Source organism: Lissotriton helveticus, chromosome 1_1, assembly GCF_964261635.1.
Source record: "Lissotriton helveticus chromosome 1_1, aLisHel1.1, whole genome shotgun sequence".
In the NCBI taxonomy this organism is placed as follows: Eukaryota; Metazoa; Chordata; class Amphibia; order Caudata; family Salamandridae; genus Lissotriton; species Lissotriton helveticus.
The window spans coordinates 352,474,138-352,492,284 of NC_136057.1; the positions used below are offsets into that span (position 1 = coordinate 352,474,138).

General features: G+C 38.0%; 1 protein-coding gene across 2 annotated transcripts in view; it reads left to right on the top strand.

Annotated features, from left to right (window-relative positions):
• The window catches only part of USP18 (ubiquitin specific peptidase 18), a 204,968-nt gene that overhangs the window by 66,806 nt on the left and 120,015 nt on the right, over positions 1 to 18,147 (top strand). The gene's annotated exons all lie outside the window — the stretch shown is intronic.

Here is an 18,147-nt window from a genome sequence, read left to right on the forward strand (position 1 = left end):
TTTTGCTTGGAGAGGGTTATAAAATATCAAAGGACACTGGTAAGGGAAGCTGCTTTTGGGAGAGGGCGGAAGAATAGAGGGTAGGTGAGGACTACGTTTTCTGGTAATGGCAGTGGTCTGTCATGAGCCCTCTACAAGTTACTTGGGAGGGAGTGAATTCCACTAGGAATTTTTGTGTAAAACAGAACATACATATTGCTGTTTATAGCTCCTTTGACTTTGATAGGATATGTTCAGTGCTTTAAATAGAAAAAAATAAGTGCAGGTACTCATTAGATTGAGTTAGGGGCGTGGCTAGTGCGCAGGGCTAGAGGCGGGGTGAAACATGATGATAGAAAACACTTCTATTGAGTATTCATTTTGCCCTTGACAGTTGTCATAAACTTTCCATGTGTGCAGATTAACAGGTACATATGCTAATTTATTTTTTATTTACTTGAGTTTTATATAGTGCTGGCTAGACCCGGAGGTATCAGAGCGCTTTACATGAGGAGAGTTAAAAAGGTTACAAGCTACACATTGCTCCAGAAGGTTAATCAATTACATGTTACATCCGTTGGTTTATGGCGTGTAGAAGGGTTAGGGGGTAATGCAAAAGGGTGACGGGGAGGGAGATTAAGCAGAACATAGGCACAAGGATGAACAAAGCAGGCAGGGGGAGAGAGATTCAGGGGAGAGAGGAAAGGAATAGGGGAGGCAAGCAAAGAATGAAGGAGGGAAGAGGTGGGGGAGGGGTAGGAGACACAGTGAGGAGATGAGGAAGTAACTGTGTCTGATGTCCGGCTGGGTGGGAGACGGCTTCCCGCGGTATAGGGATCATTACCAGTCTTCCATTATGTGCGATTCCCTTGTCGCGGTGGACGAGACTCCAGGGCATAGATGCTGGATTCTTCCCCAACAAGGGGAGAGGAGTGCTTAGAAGAATGACGGAGGGAAGAGGAGGGGAAGGAGGTAGAAAACCCAGTGTGAACGCAGTGTCCGACTTCCGGCAGGATAGGAGACGGTTCCCAGGGGTAAGGGGAACAATCCCAGTCCTCCACTAAGTGTGACTCCCTTGTCACTGTGGACTCTCTCAGAAGGGTCTCTGAGACACCAGGGCAAAAAATGCTGGATCAACCCCCAACAAGGGGAGTAGGAGTGCTTTGAACAAGGGCATACTTATGGGGCCATTTTAGGGAGTCAGGCTGGTAGGGTTACATAGGTTACGAGTAACACATTGTTACAGAAGGTACGTCAATTACAAGTTACATCCGTTAGTTCATGGCGTGTAGAAGAGTAAGGGAGTAATGTAAAAGGGCGATGGGAGGGAGATAAAGCAGAGCACAGGCACAAGGATAAACAAAGCAGGCAGGGGGAGAGAGATTCAGGGGAGAGAGGAAAGGAATAGGGGAGGCAAGCAAAGAATGAAGGAGGGAAGAGGTGGGGGAGGGGATAGGAGGGTAGGAGACACAGCGAAAAGACGAGGAAGTAACTGTGTCTGAAGGCCGGCTGGGTGGGAGACGGGTAGATCCGGGGTATCAGAGCGCTTTAAAAGAGGATCGTTGCGTTGCATGTTACATTAGTAACAAGATCATAGTAAACAAAAACAATGTTGCGTGAGTTAATAAAGGGTGGTGTGAAGTACTTCTGGGAACAATGCAAGGAGCTTCGAAACCCTGAATGCAGCCAAGCCATTAACAGTACTATTAGCACTTGCAGGATTTTCCACCCTAAAACCAATGGCACAGTCCAGTGTTGCTTCTTCTAATTCTGTCGATTACTTTACCCCTTTTTACTACTTGTACTCATATGTTTCATCACACTTTTTACTGTAAAACCAATTTGTTCCACACACCAAGTGATGCAATTTTCAATGGTTTCTCATATTCAAGATGTGCCCATCGGGACCTCTCTTCAAGAATATGTACTGACGCATTTGTTCATCCAGGACAATTTTTATTAAGACCCAATGCATTTTGGGCTTCTGGGGGCCTTCCTCAGGGGTAACTACAAATAAAAGATAAGACATGTATTGTAATTCCATAAGCCAAAATATATATCAACCGACATGCAAACTTTTCATATAAAATTGACCGCACTCCAGTCCATAATAACTGTCACATTATAAGTTTGTCTCCTATGCAACTTGATGTGCAATAAGATAACACCCCATTTAAATAAAGAACCTTTAGCGAGATTAGGTCCCATCACTTTATATCTACTAAACCTCCATGATCCTCGACCGGTGGCTCCCACAAAATGTCATCATTACCCTGAACACACCTACTTCTCCACCCAAAATATACTATTGTGCTTTCACACTCTCTCTGTTCCATCCTGCTATAAAGCACAAAAGTATTCTCAAAACTTTACCCTTTGCTAAAGAAAAATGGTATATTTTGGGTGGAGAAGTAGGTGTGTTCCGGGTAATACTGACATTTTGTGGGAGAGGTATGGCTGAAGAGCTGGAGGATTGATGGAGAAGAAAATGGATGTAAAGAATTATGGATGGGAGTAGAGAAGGATAGGTAGAGTAGGAAGGATGGACGGATGAAGAAAAGGAAGGATGCTTGGAAGGAAAAAGGCGGTAAGAAAAGTGTAAAGACTGAAGGAAAAAAGAGAGGAAATGAAGGAATGAAAACATTAACAGAAGGAAGGATGAGAGAAGGAGGAATGAATGGACGATTAAAACAGATGCTTGAAGAAAAGGAGGAATAGAGAAGGATTGGTGGAGAAATGGACGGATGGTGGAGAGAAGGTAGGTGAAGAGTAGGAGGGACAGAGGGAAGGATGAAAGCAGAAAATTATAGATGAGTGTAGGGAAAGGATGGGTAGAGGACGAAAGATTGATGGTTAGATGGAGAGAAGGAAGGATGCATATAAGGAAGGAAGGAAAAAGACGGAAAGAAAAGTGGAAAGATTGAAGAAAAAAAGAAATGAATGCATGAAAAAATAACAGAAGGAAGGATGAGCAAAGGAAGAAAGGATGGATGATATAAACAGTTGGGCGGAGAAAAGGATGAATAGCGAAAAATGGACATGGATAAGAGAAGGACTGATGGATGGAAGAAAAAGACATATAGAAGGACTGAGAGAAGAAAGAAACGAAAAGGCAACAGCAAAGGAAAAAAGACAAAACATATGAAAAGAAGGAACAGTGGATGGATGAAAGAAAGGTAACCAGTAGGTAAAAGTAATGGAAAACATCGAATAAAAGGATGGGAAGATGGACGATGGATGGATAAAAGAGGATGGAGAGAACACAGGAAGTTAAAAAGGATGGGAAAGGGATTAAAAAAAAATTGAGAGAATGTAGGAAGACATTTCAGATTTAAGTTGGGGAACATAACCCTGAACAACTTCTGGACTTGTTCACCTCACTTGCTTGCTCACTGCCTTTTTTTTTTAACAGAGTTTTATAAAGTGCGAACTTAACCCGAATCGGGTATCAGAGCATTTAACATAGCACCAGTTGCATTACATGAGGACACATTCATTTTTTTGTTAGGCACGGGGAGATTAAGTGATTTACCCAGAATCAAAGGATGTTCAGCGTCATTGCTGAGTTTGAGTTTGACCGCCCTAGCCGTTAGGCCAACTCCTCTCCCCCTTTGGGATGTGGTTCAGTTGGGGTATTTTATCTTTCTGGTGGTTGTCGGGTAGGTATAACATGATATAGCAGTAAATAATAGCACTGGTGGGGTGAGATCGTCGGTAGGGATCACATAAGTGGATGCTTAAGAGAACAAGGAAAAATGCTCTCTTGAGCTCCTAGCTTGAATTCAGACACTCTTGCATCACTCTAGAGCTTTGTGAAGAAAAAGACATCTGCACAAATGAAGGCAACTAACGGGCAACTTAGAACTGTGTACAAAGCACACTGTCCTGTTTGTTCCCACAACTCTGGACATATGTGCCAAGGAGTACGAGGAATGAGGAATTCATGTGCTGCCCCGCTCTTTAAAGGTCCGGACATCGTATTTACCCTAATGGTAATTCCATTAGGTTAATTATAATGGCTGGGCCCATGACAGTGCTTTTTCAAATCATCATTTTGAGCAGAGAAGCTTGTGTGTGGCGCCTCCCTGGAAGAGTGTCCAGAGGGCCTTGAGGGCTGGCTCTTCACTCAGACTTCCATACCTTCATGCAGTTAGATATAAGGCCTTGTGGCCCTCTTACAGTGCTGTTCCAAGAAAATGTGTGTTTTCGGCCTGCAGAGTAAAGGATCAGCCCCAATTTTGCTCTGGTGGTGGAAAAAAATGGTGAAATTCCTGTGTTTTGATTACCTCGAGGGAACCTGCAGCCTTTTTTGAACACAGGTATAAACTCCATTACCAGGGCCCGACTGGAAATCCAGACCAGCTTTGGTAATTGAGTCGACCCGGCCGCCTGGCGGTGGTACTGATCCAGCGGCCTATAGAAAATATATCATAAACAACGCTACCCAACTTCATAACCTATAAACGAAATTTTACACTAACTTATGGACCCATTTATAAACATGACATATTTTTGGGCCTACTGAATCAGGTGGTCAGATTAAACCTATATACACATTATTTACAAACTATATACAATTTTATACATCTGCGGAAGGAATATTATCATTAGAATAAATCCTAACCATTTAAACGACCACCATTGGCGATGGGATCTAGCTAATAGTAACCTGCACTTCTGAATAACCAAGACCAGCTTGTTTGTCAAAAGTAAGATTTTATTTACTAAATTATGGTATTTCAAAATGTAAATTTATTATTGTAATTTTATTAACATTAAAGTAAGCATATTTGAAAAGCTTCATGAGAAAAACACATTTTAGTAAGAAATTCAAAGTTTAAGTAAGGATTTAACATTTTAGCATTTCTAAAGTCTAAGTCCCTAGCTAAGCTAAATAAATAGAAAATAAAGTAAAGTTCTTTGAGGATTCTTACGTGCTCCACACAAAGTCCAGCAGCACTTCACCCTCATCGGAAAGTCAGAAAGCAGCAGCCAGCCCATCCCTAAGGGCATGACTTTTTATACCTTTCTATGCTAGCTAAACTAAGCGAAGGAAAGTTTTCAAAGATCCTCGAAGTCCCATTGGTTGAGAGTGACAAGTGACATGTCACCCACATTTCAAAACTTCCATTAGGTCACATTTCTTAAAGACCATTGTCTTTTCCGAATGCAACCAGGAGCTTCCTTGGTTTGCAACATTTGTAAATTAATGTTCTCACAGTGTTCATCTCATTTCCGCGGGTGCCAAGTTAGAGTTGACAAAATTGTCTTTTATCACTGACTTCCGACCTTGGCCACGTCCGACAAAATGTTGACAGCATGTCAGATTTGCTTATTGAATGCAGCTTTGACGAACACTTTTTTCAGAATGGGCTTCTCGTGACTTGTGCAGAAGTAAAATTCAGCTTTAGCATACTCGAGCAAACTAGGCCCAAAAGTAGGCAACTTATGTTTTCTAGTAATAAACAAAAACAAGAAAAGTATTAATGTAAGAAATAATGTTGATTCTGTATCCACCCTTGGTTTACTAATTAATTAACCCTCCCGATTAATCTAATGTTACCTAGCAAAATGCAAACAAATAAAGCAGCATTTATATCTACCAGTCTTCATTAATCCATGAGACTTATGTGCACCTAGAATAGTAGAAATGACATCACATGGACAAGGAAAAGCAAAATAAGCACATGCTTCTTTAGATTTGCAGCAGTTAGTAATGACAAAAACGAAAACGACAAATTATTTTATTATTTTGCACGAACAAAAAGATGCAACACTTATGCACGTTTATGAGCACACATGTTAGTCCCCCCATGTGTAAAATTTAATCTAGGTTGTATTAACACGATACATTACAAATTATTAATATTATTATTCATGTTATGGAAATGTGACTTTGCGAGTTTAAACAAAATTTTGTTTTCTATCTCGCTCCATCAACTCCCTCATCTGGTGATTAACAAATCACCACACCAATACCCAAAATTTTGGTAATTTAGATTCCCGAGAATTTGATTCAAATTCATTTGTATCAGTAATCCTAAAAATCTGTTTCTGCATAATCTTTGGAATTAGCATAATGCTCTCTATGTAACTCCTGTAATTCAATCTCCCTTTCTTCTTCTTTTCTAAGTTTATAGATTCTTTTCTTTCAACTGCTTCTTTCTCTTATGCAACAAACAACCTATTTTTGTCAAAATAAAAATGAATACTATTATAATCAAAGGTGCCAAAATCTTACCAAGAATTGACCTACCAATATCATGAAACCAATTTTTAATAGCTTGGAATCTTTTTGAAAGTTTCCCTGTAAAATCATCTTCTTCTAAAGGAATTATCTCAGAATGCATTTGTGTAATGTTTTTAATGTACATCTCAATATTCTTACTTTCATCAGGTATATATGTGCAACAATGTTGTACATGTAAAATGCCACAGACTCCTCCCTCTTTTGCTAGGAGTATGTCTAAAGCAAGACGATCTTGAATCACCATAGATCTGATTGCAACCACTTCGACATTCACTAATTGGAATCCATCAGCTGTGTCTGTTGACAATCTGTCAACAATTGTGGACAATTTTCTAATTCTCCCTGCATTTAGGGTTATACCAACAAAAGGTATTACTGCTTGAAAAATATCTCCCAGAACTTCTGTAAAAGTTTCTCTTTTGACTCTATTTACATAATTATGAATTTTGAACAATCCTTCTGAATCTCTATCAACATGAAACACTTTAGGAAAAACAATTCCCACATAACAAGTTCCATACCAATGGTCTGGAAGGTTGTAGTAGGCTTTGTCACCACAAACAAAATAAATCCCAGGGAAGATTGGATCTTTTCCACCTTTGAATCCCCAACCTCCCAAAATCTGATAAGTATCTTCACAGTTACTTGCACCTACAAAATAATTATCAAAAAGTGTATTATCTCTTCTAATGCAAAGCTTTCCACTAATTGGTTTATCTATGTGAATTGCAACATTTTCAAGCATTTTGCCATTTAATTTCTCATCCTCTTTTTGCCAGAATTTTGACTTAGTCTGCTTGACTAATTCATTTCTTTTGTAAATTGCTCTTCTCTCTTCAACCATATTCAAAAATTTCTTTCCCTCAGCACTCAATTTGCAGGTTAGATTATTCTTGTAAGCATACTCATAAGTAAGTTCGTTAGTAACAAGGAAAAATTCTCTCATTTGTTTTGCTTTCTTGTGCTTATTTAAAGCACCATCAATCTTTATATTCGCAAAAATCTCGTCAAAATCTGAATAGTAATATTCTAAGCGTCCAGTTTGATAAAATAAGCTAGTTAACACACTACATGTTACACCATATGTGAGAGGAAGCATATTGTATGTCACTCCCTCAGAAACAGAAGCAGGTAACTTTACGCAGACATAGCAGTCTTTTGCATCCATTACCTTGACATATTCACTCAAAAGCTTTGTGAATGTATTACTTGAAAAATCACTAATAGATTTATCTTGATGAAAGTTAGGTTGATGATCAATAACTTTAGCAGATGCACTATGTTTAGTTTGACTAACTAAAGCTTTACTTGTCATGTTAACTTTGTGTAATTCTCTATTCATCTCTAATGGGATGATCACAGCTAAAACTAACCAGAGCAGAATTAAAATGAGCAGACACACCAGAGTCATCTTACAGCATCTCTTAAAAACAGAACACTTTGAAGTGCTCTCCTTAACATAAGGCATTTTTGGTTAGTTTTAGTTTTGCCACAAAATTAAAAACAAAATTAATTTTAAAATTTCTAAGACTTAAACTATTTATACCCCCCTTTTAAAATAATTTTATTTTTAAAACCCTAAACAAGTTTTCTTCGACCTTATGTCATACATATGATTTCTTCAACTAAACAGTTTTTCTTCGACCTTATGTCAACTAACAAAATTTCTTCAGCCTTTTGCCAAATTAAAATTTCTGTACTTCAATCATTGTCACTAATTTCCTCTATTTCGTTTTCTTCTTCACTACTACCATAAATGTCAATAACGGGTGGAATTACTAAATAAGTCCACTCAGGAGACTTGTATTTCTGGTTTGGTCTCACTATTCTTTTTCCTTTTCTCGACACCACTTCAATTTTCCTTCCAACTCCCACTTCCTTTCCAGGACTCTTTTGACTACTGATTTCTTCAACTTGCTCTTTAGGTTTCTTGATCAACCTTACTCTCATTCTTCCACCAGGCCAGTAGTCTGCTTTTCTCACGTATTTCTTCTTTGGTTCAGAAGCATTTGATTCTGACTTCCAAGCCCTTTTCTTTCTGTTTTCACTTGCACCATCCACGTCGCTTTCTTCAGTTTCGTAGTCTGAAATTTCAATTGACTCAGGAACTTCTCTATTCGGCAGTTTTACTCCTTCAGGAACACTTCTCTGATTTCCAATACTGGTACTTGGTAATTCGTCTTCTTCTTCTTCTTCAATTACCTCCAACTTCCCAGAATTTTGATTTCTGTTCCTTACTTCAGAGCTTGTTTTCTGCTTTTCGATACTCTCCTGGTCTGAAACTTCTTTTTGTTTCTCTTCTCTGTCTTCAATAGTAATAACTGAATCTTCAGTTATCTTTCCTTTTAACAGATTCTCTTCACCTTCAGAATCTATTTCAATAATTTCCAAGTCTTTTCTTGTTGAATTTTCATTCACAGATACAGGTTCCAGATGTCGACCTTCTTGTCGATCTTCAGGATCTGGATTTATTTCATCTTCTGCTTCAGAATCAGAATCATCTGTAGTATCACTTTCAACGTCAGAACTCTCAGGAGTTGGTACTGGAATAGTATGACTAGGATGAATCCAACGTTTCAATCCTTTGCATTTTACAGCATTAGTAGTGATCAAAATTATTTGCCTAGGCTTCTGCCATCTAGGAGCCAGACAATTTCTTCTCCGATGTACTTTCGTTCTGACCCAGTCACCAGGTCTCAGGTCATGTGTCAAAACTTTCTCATTTGATTGTGCTTCAGTTCCCACCTGATTAGACACAGAAGTCACTATATCAGATAACCTTTTACAGTAATCCAAAATAGCACTGTCATTTATGCTCAACAGTTTACCTACAGGTACAAAAGCTTGCCTCATAACTCTTCCCATTAAAATTTCATGAGGACTCAAACCTGTCTTTTTATCTGGTGTACTTCTTAATGACATCAAAACAAGTGGAAGAGCATCTGTCCACTTTACACCTGTTTCAAGACACATTTTTCCAATTCTGTTTTTAATTGTTCCATTAATCTGTTCAACTACCCCAGATGCCTCTGGTCTGTATGCACAGTGTATTTTCTGCTCAATGCTCAAAGCTTCACAAATTAATTTCATTAGTTTGTTATCAAAATGGCTTCCTCCATCACTCTCAATAGTGACTGGAAAACCGTACCTTGGGATAATTTCTCTGAGCAGTAGTTTTGCTACTGTAATTGAATCACAATGTCTTGTAGGAAATGCTTCTACCCATCTTGAAAATAAACAAACGATTACAAGAACATATTTTAAGCAATTGTGTAAGGGCATTTCAATGAAATCCATTTGTAACCTGGTAAAAGGACCACCCTCTCGACCAATTATTCCTGTCCCCACCAATGACTTTCTGTTTGGATTCATTTGTTGGCAAGATAAACACCTTTGACAAAAAGATTCTGCAATTGTTCTGAATTTAGTATTGAACCAAGTTTCTCTGAAAAGTCTAATCATAGAATCTCTTCCAAGATGTGCTGGACCATGATATAATCTGGCCATATCTGCAATTAAACAATTTGGTAAGACTATTCTGCCATCTTTGTAAACCCACACTCCATCTTCTTCACGTGGTCTACAATCTGATCTTAACCACAGATCTTTTTCCTCATCATCTGCTTCATTTTGTAATTCTCTAATCTCATTCCATGTTTCTACAACTGTTGTTAGCATTAATGAATTTGAATCAGTTTCTTTACTCCTTTCCCGATTGTATGAATAACCTTTTCTTGCGCAGTATTTTGCCGTTTCATCTGCAAATGCATTGCCTTTTGAGATATAATCAACTCCTTTAGTGTGCGCTGCACACTTGACAATTGCGATTTCTTTCGGCAATTGTATTGCTTCAATTAATCTCCTTATGAAAATTGCATTTTTAATTGGAGATCCTGCTGATGTCATATAGCCTCTCTGAGACCAGAGTTGTCCATAATCATGTACAACTCCATACCCATACTGACTATCAGTAATGATGGTAACTCTTATATCCTTTGATACTTCACAAGCACGAATTAAAGCAATTAATTCAGCCACTTGTGCTGAACGAACTCCTTCAAGACATGATGCTTCTTCAACTTCTTTAACTGTACAGACTGAGTATGAGGCTTTCAAGACACCTCCTTCTGATCTCAAACATGAGCCATCTACAAAGTAGACAAAATCTGATTCAGATAGAGGTCTATCTTTGATATCATGTCTTGGTTTCGTGCAGAATTCCATAACATCTAAACATTCATGTTCTGTTTCGATGTTATCAATGATTTCAGAATCAGGTAGTAATGTAGAAGGATTCAGATTCAAACATCTTGAAATTGAAACATTATCTGCTCCTAGTATGATTTTCTCATACTTTGTCAATCTGCTGCTTGTCAGATGCTGAGTTTTACCTCTTGTCAGCAATATTTCAACTGAATGAGGCACAAAAACTTTCACAGGAAATCCCATAATGATTCCTTCACTCTGTTCAAGACTAACACTTGTAGCTGCAACTGCTTTTAAGCAACCTGGTAATGCTTTTGCAATGGGATCAAGAACTGCAGAGAAGTATGCAATAGGTTTCTTTAAATTCCCATGTCTCTGAATTAATACAGACAATGCACATCCTTCTCTCTCGCTGCAATACAGTTCAAAATCTTTCTCATAATTCGGCATACCTAAAGCAGGAGCTTGGCATAAGCTCTTTTTCAAATTCTCAAAAGATTCCATCTCAATTTCATTGAGAATAATTGGATCTTTTACATCAGACTTTGTCAGTCTCTGTAGTGGTTTTGCAATTACTGAAAATCCACTTATCCATTGTCGACAGTAACCGACCATTCCTAAGAACATTCTGACCTGTCTTTGTGTTCTTGGAGGTTGCATTGCTTGAATCATTTTAATTCTCTCAATTGTTACTTGTCTTTTTCCCTTTGCAATTCTGTGACCAAGGTATTTCACTTCTTGTTTGCAAAATTGTAATTTTGCTGGAGACACTTTATGTCCCTCTTCTGCAAGGCGATTTAACAGTGTTATTGTGTCTGTCACACAATTTTCTCTTGTCTTTGCAGCTATCAACAAATCGTCAATATACTGCACTAACGTAGACCTACCTGGTAAGTCCAAGTTTTCCAAAGATCTTTTTAACAACTCATTAAAGATTGAAGGACTTTCTGTATAGCCCTGTGGGATTCTTGACCATCCGAGGGTCTTACCTTGGAATCTGAAAGCAAAGATTTCATAACTGTCTGGATGTAAGGGAACAGTAAAAAATGCATTGCAAAGATCAATGACTGTGTACCATTCAGCATCATGTGGAATCTGGTACAGAATTACTGCTGGATTTGGAACCACAGGACAACATGGAACAACGATTTGATTAACCTTTCTCAAATCTTGTACGATTCTAAATGCTCCATTTGACTTTTTAACTCCCATAATTGGTGAATTACAAGGACTACTTTCCATTTCTTTTAATACACCTTGTTTGATTAATTTTTCAATTATAGGTGTAATACCTTCAATTGTTTCTGCTTTCATTTTATACTGTGGAATGTTAGGAAATTCTATTCCCTGTTTCAATGTAATTTTTACTGGATCTACGTTTTTCATCAGACCCATCTCATTCCCGGTAAAATCCCATATATCAGTTTTCACTGTTTCTTTGAGCTCTTCAGGTAAATCTTTCTCTTCAAATGCAGGAAACAATTTTGTTTCTTCTGCTTCCATCATCATCATTGTCATTCTATATAAACCATCTTCCTCCATTGTTTGTAACTCAACTCCATCAGGAGAACAATATATTCTGCAATTCATTTTACACAGAATATCTCTGCCTAATAAATTTACTGGACTACTATTACAAACCACAAATCTGTGTTTGTCTCTATAATTTCCAATTTCAACTGGAACTGGATCAGTTAAATCAGTTTTAATTTGTTGATTGCTTACTCCAACAACTTGGATGGTATCCCCAGAGAGAGGTAGGTTTTCAATTTCCACTGATCTAACAGTAGAACGGGTAGCACCAGTGTCCACTAGAAAAGTGATGTCTACATCGTTAACTTTCCCGTTTACAAATGGACCAGACTGGTCAACCTCAAGAGTGGCTCCAACAACACACTCTTCCTCCTCTCTCGGGCACCGTCAGCAATAATCATCAGAATCACTGTCTTGGCTTTCTGTTAACAAAAATTGTTGTGAAGCATTTTGCATTTGCACCCTTTGTTGCTTTTGCTGTTTTTGCGGTCTTATTACCTGTTCATTTCCCTGAAATCCCACATTTGGATTATATTTTTGGACTCCCCCACAATTCGGAAATGGTGGTTGTGGCAATTGATCCTGACAGTTATTCACCTGTTGTTGTTGCTGTCGCTGAATGTTTAATTCGCTTAACCCCTGTTGCATCTGTAGCTGTTGCTGCAGGTCAACACCATTCTGCATCTGTGGATTTAATAAGGGATTCTTTAAGTTTCTAGGAGGTTTAGGACACTCGTCTCTCCAATGTCCAATTTCGCCACAATTAAAACAAGGTAATCTTTGTTTCAATTCCTCAATCTTTGGGCTAAATTTTCTTGGAAAAATATTACCTTTAAGCTTTCCTTGTATCTGGTTCGTATTTCCAGTTTGAACAAAATTTGTGTTCTTATTACCCATGCTGGCAATTTGTTGCTCAGCTACTTTTACCTGAGCCCACATGGCTTTCTCCTTGAGCTTCTTTTGTCTCACCTCTAATTCATCACTGCAATACTTAGCTTTTCTCAGAATATCATCCACAGAAAGTGATTGCCATCCTACAATGCTATTCCTGATCATGTCTGCAATTTCAGGTTTTAGTCCATAAACGAATCTATAGATAAAATGACTCATGTCCTTTTCATCTAATTTTTCATAGCCACTGTATTGTTTAAAAATTAACAGTAACCTCTCATAAAAGGAATGAACTGATTCTTTTGTTTCCTGATTTGTCCTTTCTATTTTAACCCAATCAACTTCTTTGGGTGGAATTTTGTTTTTCATCCAAACTATAACTTTTTCGTAAAAATCCATTACAAGAGGATTTGGAGCACCTGTTTCTTTGATTCGTTCAGGTTCTGTTTTTGGCCAACTTATTGATATTTTACATTCTGTCCAAAGATCTGATGGTACGACAATGTCGAAAAATCCATCTAAATCAATCCACAGAACTTTTGACACTTTGATAAATCTATCCACTTGTCTATACCACTCTACCGGTTTCTCCCTCAATTTTGGAAAATCATTTGTAAATAGCAGTATGTCCTGTCTTGACCATGGGACATGAACATATCCTCCACCTGCAATCTCTCTCATTGGAAATTGTTTTGACAATTTTTCCAATCTTTCATCTTCCTTCTTTTTTGTCCATTTTACCCTCCACTTATTGAGTTCTCCCAGCTTTTTGATGTAAACAATCAAATCTTTTATATGCACTATTCTTCCCATTGAGTTCAAACTCTCAATGTCACTTTCTGAAAAGTCTAGTCTGTAATGTTTTGCAAAATTCTTTTGTTTACTCACATCGATTTCAAGTTCCGCTGCTAGATCTTCTAATTGATCATATTTATTTTTAGTTTTCCACTGTATACTTTTACAAATGAACAATAGTTCATCATCTCGATAATAATTTAAACTATCTGGACCAATTGTTCCAATTATTAATTCTTCAATATTTGCTTTTAATTTAGCCACATCAAGTTTTGGAGTAGTTACCCTAACTTCAGGACTCCCTACATCTGAAATAGCACCCATTGGTGTTTTTGGAGATAAATCCTCATTAAAGGTTAAGTCTGGCATTCTCGATCTCGAAGAGTTTATTTCGGAAATGTCTGAGTAAAATTTTTCAGCAGCTTTTTGAATTTCTGCATTTAAAGGAATAGTTAACCCTGTTTTGTTTGATTCTCTTTGGTCAAATACAGGCTGAACAGGACCAATCGTTACTGGAACTGTCACAGCTTCCATGCTTTTTGTCATTCGTTTAATTAATTCTTCTTTAGATTTAAAATATTCAGCAGAATCAACAGCCTCAACGTTTCTTGTTTCCCTTGCATAGTCTTTTGGAGCTTCCCTTGCTCTTGGAGTCATTGCAAAATGTCTACCTTCATTTCGAACATTATCAAATTCTGGTCTTCTTGGAGTTTCAATAATTTCACAATTATTTGGATAAAGTTTAGGAGCTTCATTAATTGGAGGTGCACTCGGTGAAGTTTCAGTAGAAACCACCGGAGTAGACCATGATCTAGGAGGTCTTAAAGGTTGATTCTTTCTAGCTGTAGTGTATATTTCTTCCATAACTGCATCTTCAGATTCGCTTTCTATAGATTTCCCAGCAGGAGTACCCATGACCATTTCCTGAATTAAATACAATCCTTCACTCATGTTTCCCTGCCTCCACATTCGCAATCTGTCTTCATGAGTTTCTCTTCTCCAAGGTGGAGTTTTAGTAGGTCTTTTGATTCCACTAGCTTCTCTTTGTAACTGATACATCTCATCTTCCCACTCAACTAAAGCTTCAAATTGAGTTGGTCTCGGTTTTGGAGTAAGAGCATTCATTTTCTCTCTTAAATTTCTCAAAACCTTTACATTAAATGAACCATCATCAGGCCAAGTTAAAACACCGTCGTTCTTAGTATAACGTTTCCAGCTATCAAACCATAAAACAGTATGATATCCATATTCACCTTCCATGTACGCTGCAGGTGTTTTATACTTATGAAGTAATTTACCACCTCGCGTTTCGATTTTCTTGTCGGGTGAAAATAAATTTTTAAGTTTCTGAAATAATGTTGGCTTTTTCTCGACGTGTTTAAAATGATAACTCATTTTTAAAAGTTAAATTTAATTCGTAAAATCGTTCGTAAAATATTTCCGGGATGTTCCGCAAAGCAACCAATCCGTGCGCGAAACACACCTACAAGCCAATGACAGTTGAGCTACGTCAGTTTCTTGCTCAACGAATAAAAATGGAGTTTTTCTGAAGGACCAATCAGCTTACTGGTCGTCAGAGACTCAAGAGCCAATCAGAGTATAGCTTGTGACGTAGGTCACCCAATCCCAGCGCGGCTCTGTGACGTACACAGCAGCTGTGGTTTCTCGCTTCTCACTCCTAGCGCTTACCCCTCCTTCACTAAATCTTTTCACAGCGCCATTTTAAGGACACTTTTCAGTGTAAATTAATTCTTTAACAATGACAATAAGGACTCATCTGTTCGTTTCACTATTTAGGATAGTTTACATACATTCAAGTATCCACACTTCGGAATAGTCGGCGCTATTCACACTAAGGATAATTTTCAATCGTCGGTAGAGTAACTCTTACCCCACCCTTCTAACACGTAAAATTATGAACTCGTTTTCCTCTGAACGCACCGCGAAGTGACAGTTCTAAGAGTTCCACTTGAACATAAATTACAAATCAAATTCGCACTTTCACACGGAAAATTCCCTAATTTCAAACACACATGAAATCCGTACAGGACTCTCACCTGTTTATAGAAATCATGCACCGTTAGCAAAATAACGACGTTATCCGTACAGGACTCTAACCTGTTTATAGATATAAAACATGTACCCCTACAGGACTCTAACCTGTTTATAGATAATCATGCACCGACGCTACTCTGCCCTTCACTCAAGCTCGGATATAACTAATACTTTTATCACAGTGAGTTTTATGGAAGGCGCTTTGTCCCTATTCTCATGCTGCTCTAATTTCTTAGAAAACCCTCACTTTACAAGATTCACACCTAGCCCTAACACTGTGCTGCTCGGCGACAACACTATGGTACACGGCGGTACCTCTTGTGATACTCGGCGATATCACTGCAAACAGAACAGATGACTTGCGTGACTAATTTCTCGCCACACAATCTATACCGGTATAGCTTACGGATAGCACGAAAAACAAACTCAACATGTGTTAAAACATCGATCCTATTTCTATACCATAACGCTTTAGTAACTCTTAGCAACCAACATATTACCTTGGTTACCCTTAGCAACCATCCTCTGCTACCAGAGAATTGATCCAGCGGCCTATAGAAAATATATCATAAACAACGCTACCCAACTTCATAACCTATAAACGAAATTTTACACTAACTTATGGACCCATTTATAAACATGACATATTTTTGGGCCTACTGAATCAGGTGGTCAGATTAAACCTATATACACATTATTTACAAACTATATACAATTTTATACATCTGCGGAAGGAATATTATCATTAGAATAAATCCTAACCATTTAAACGACCACCATTGGCGATGGGATCTAGCTAATAGTAACCTGCACTTCTGAATAACCAAGACCAGCTTGTTTGTCAAAAGTAAGATTTTATTTACTAAATTATGGTATTTCAAAATGTAAATTTATTATTGTAATTTTATTAACATTAAAGTAAGCATATTTGAAAAGCTTCATGAGAAAAACACATTTTAGTAAGAAATTCAAAGTTTAAGTAAGGATTTAACATTTTAGCATTTCTAAAGTCTAAGTCCCTAGCTAAGCTAAATAAATAGAAAATAAAGTAAAGTTCTTTGAGGATTCTTACGTGCTCCACACAAAGTCCAGCAGCACTTCACCCTCATCGGAAAGTCAGAAAGCAGCAGCCAGCCCATCCCTAAGGGCATGACTTTTTATACCTTTCTATGCTAGCTAAACTAAGCGAAGGAAAGTTTTCAAAGATCCTCGAAGTCCCATTGGTTGAGAGTGACAAGTGACATGTCACCCACATTTCAAAACTTCCATTAGGTCACATTTCTTAAAGACCATTGTCTTTTCCGAATGCAACCAGGAGCTTCCTTGGTTTGCAACATTTGTAAATTAATGTTCTCACAGTGTTCATCTCATTTCCGCGGGTGCCAAGTTAGAGTTGACAAAATTGTCTTTTATCACTGACTTCCGACCTTGGCCACGTCCGACAAAATGTTGACAGCATGTCAGATTTGCTTATTGAATGCAGCTTTGACGAACACTTTTTTCAGAATGGGCTTCTCGTGACTTGTGCAGAAGTAAAATTCAGCTTTAGCATACTCGAGCAAACTAGGCCCAAAAGTAGGCAACTTATGTTTTCTAGTAATAAACAAAAACAAGAAAAGTATTAATGTAAGAAATAATGTTGATTCTGTATCCACCCTTGGTTTACTAATTAATTAACCCTCCCGATTAATCTAATGTTACCTAGCAAAATGCAAACAAATAAAGCAGCATTTATATCTACCAGTCTTCATTAATCCATGAGACTTATGTGCACCTAGAATAGTAGAAATGACATCACATGGACAAGGAAAAGCAAAATAAGCACATGCTTCTTTAGATTTGCAGCAGTTAGTAATGACAAAAACGAAAACGACAAATTATTTTATTATTTTGCACGAACAAAAAGATGCAACACTTATGCACGTTTATGAGCACACATGTTAGTCCCCCCATGTGTAAAATTTAATCTAGGTTGTATTAACACGATACATTACAAATTATTAATATTATTATTCATGTTATGGAAATGTGACTTTGCGAGTTTAAACAAAATTTTGTTTTCTATCTCGCTCCATCAGTACCGTGCTGGTGGGAAACACTACTGCTTTTGACACAGGGGGCTGATATTTCAGCACTGCTGTAGAACCGGCCCCTCTGTACCAAAAACGGCCCTCACCAATCCAAAACCAGCCCCCACTCTTCCAGGCCACCGGGAAAACACCCAGTGCCGGCTATGGCCAGTCCGGCTCTGTGCCTTACAATGTAGTCATCTAGAGCACCCCATCTGTTTTTCATGGAACAGCAACACATGCAACACAGCAATGTCACTTGTGAGGCATATATACTACTTTATAAAAACAAACAGTTATAGACAAGTGTTAGCTCCCAAAGTTTGGGAGGGCAATTTCATGACCAGTGCAGACCCAAAGCACTTACAG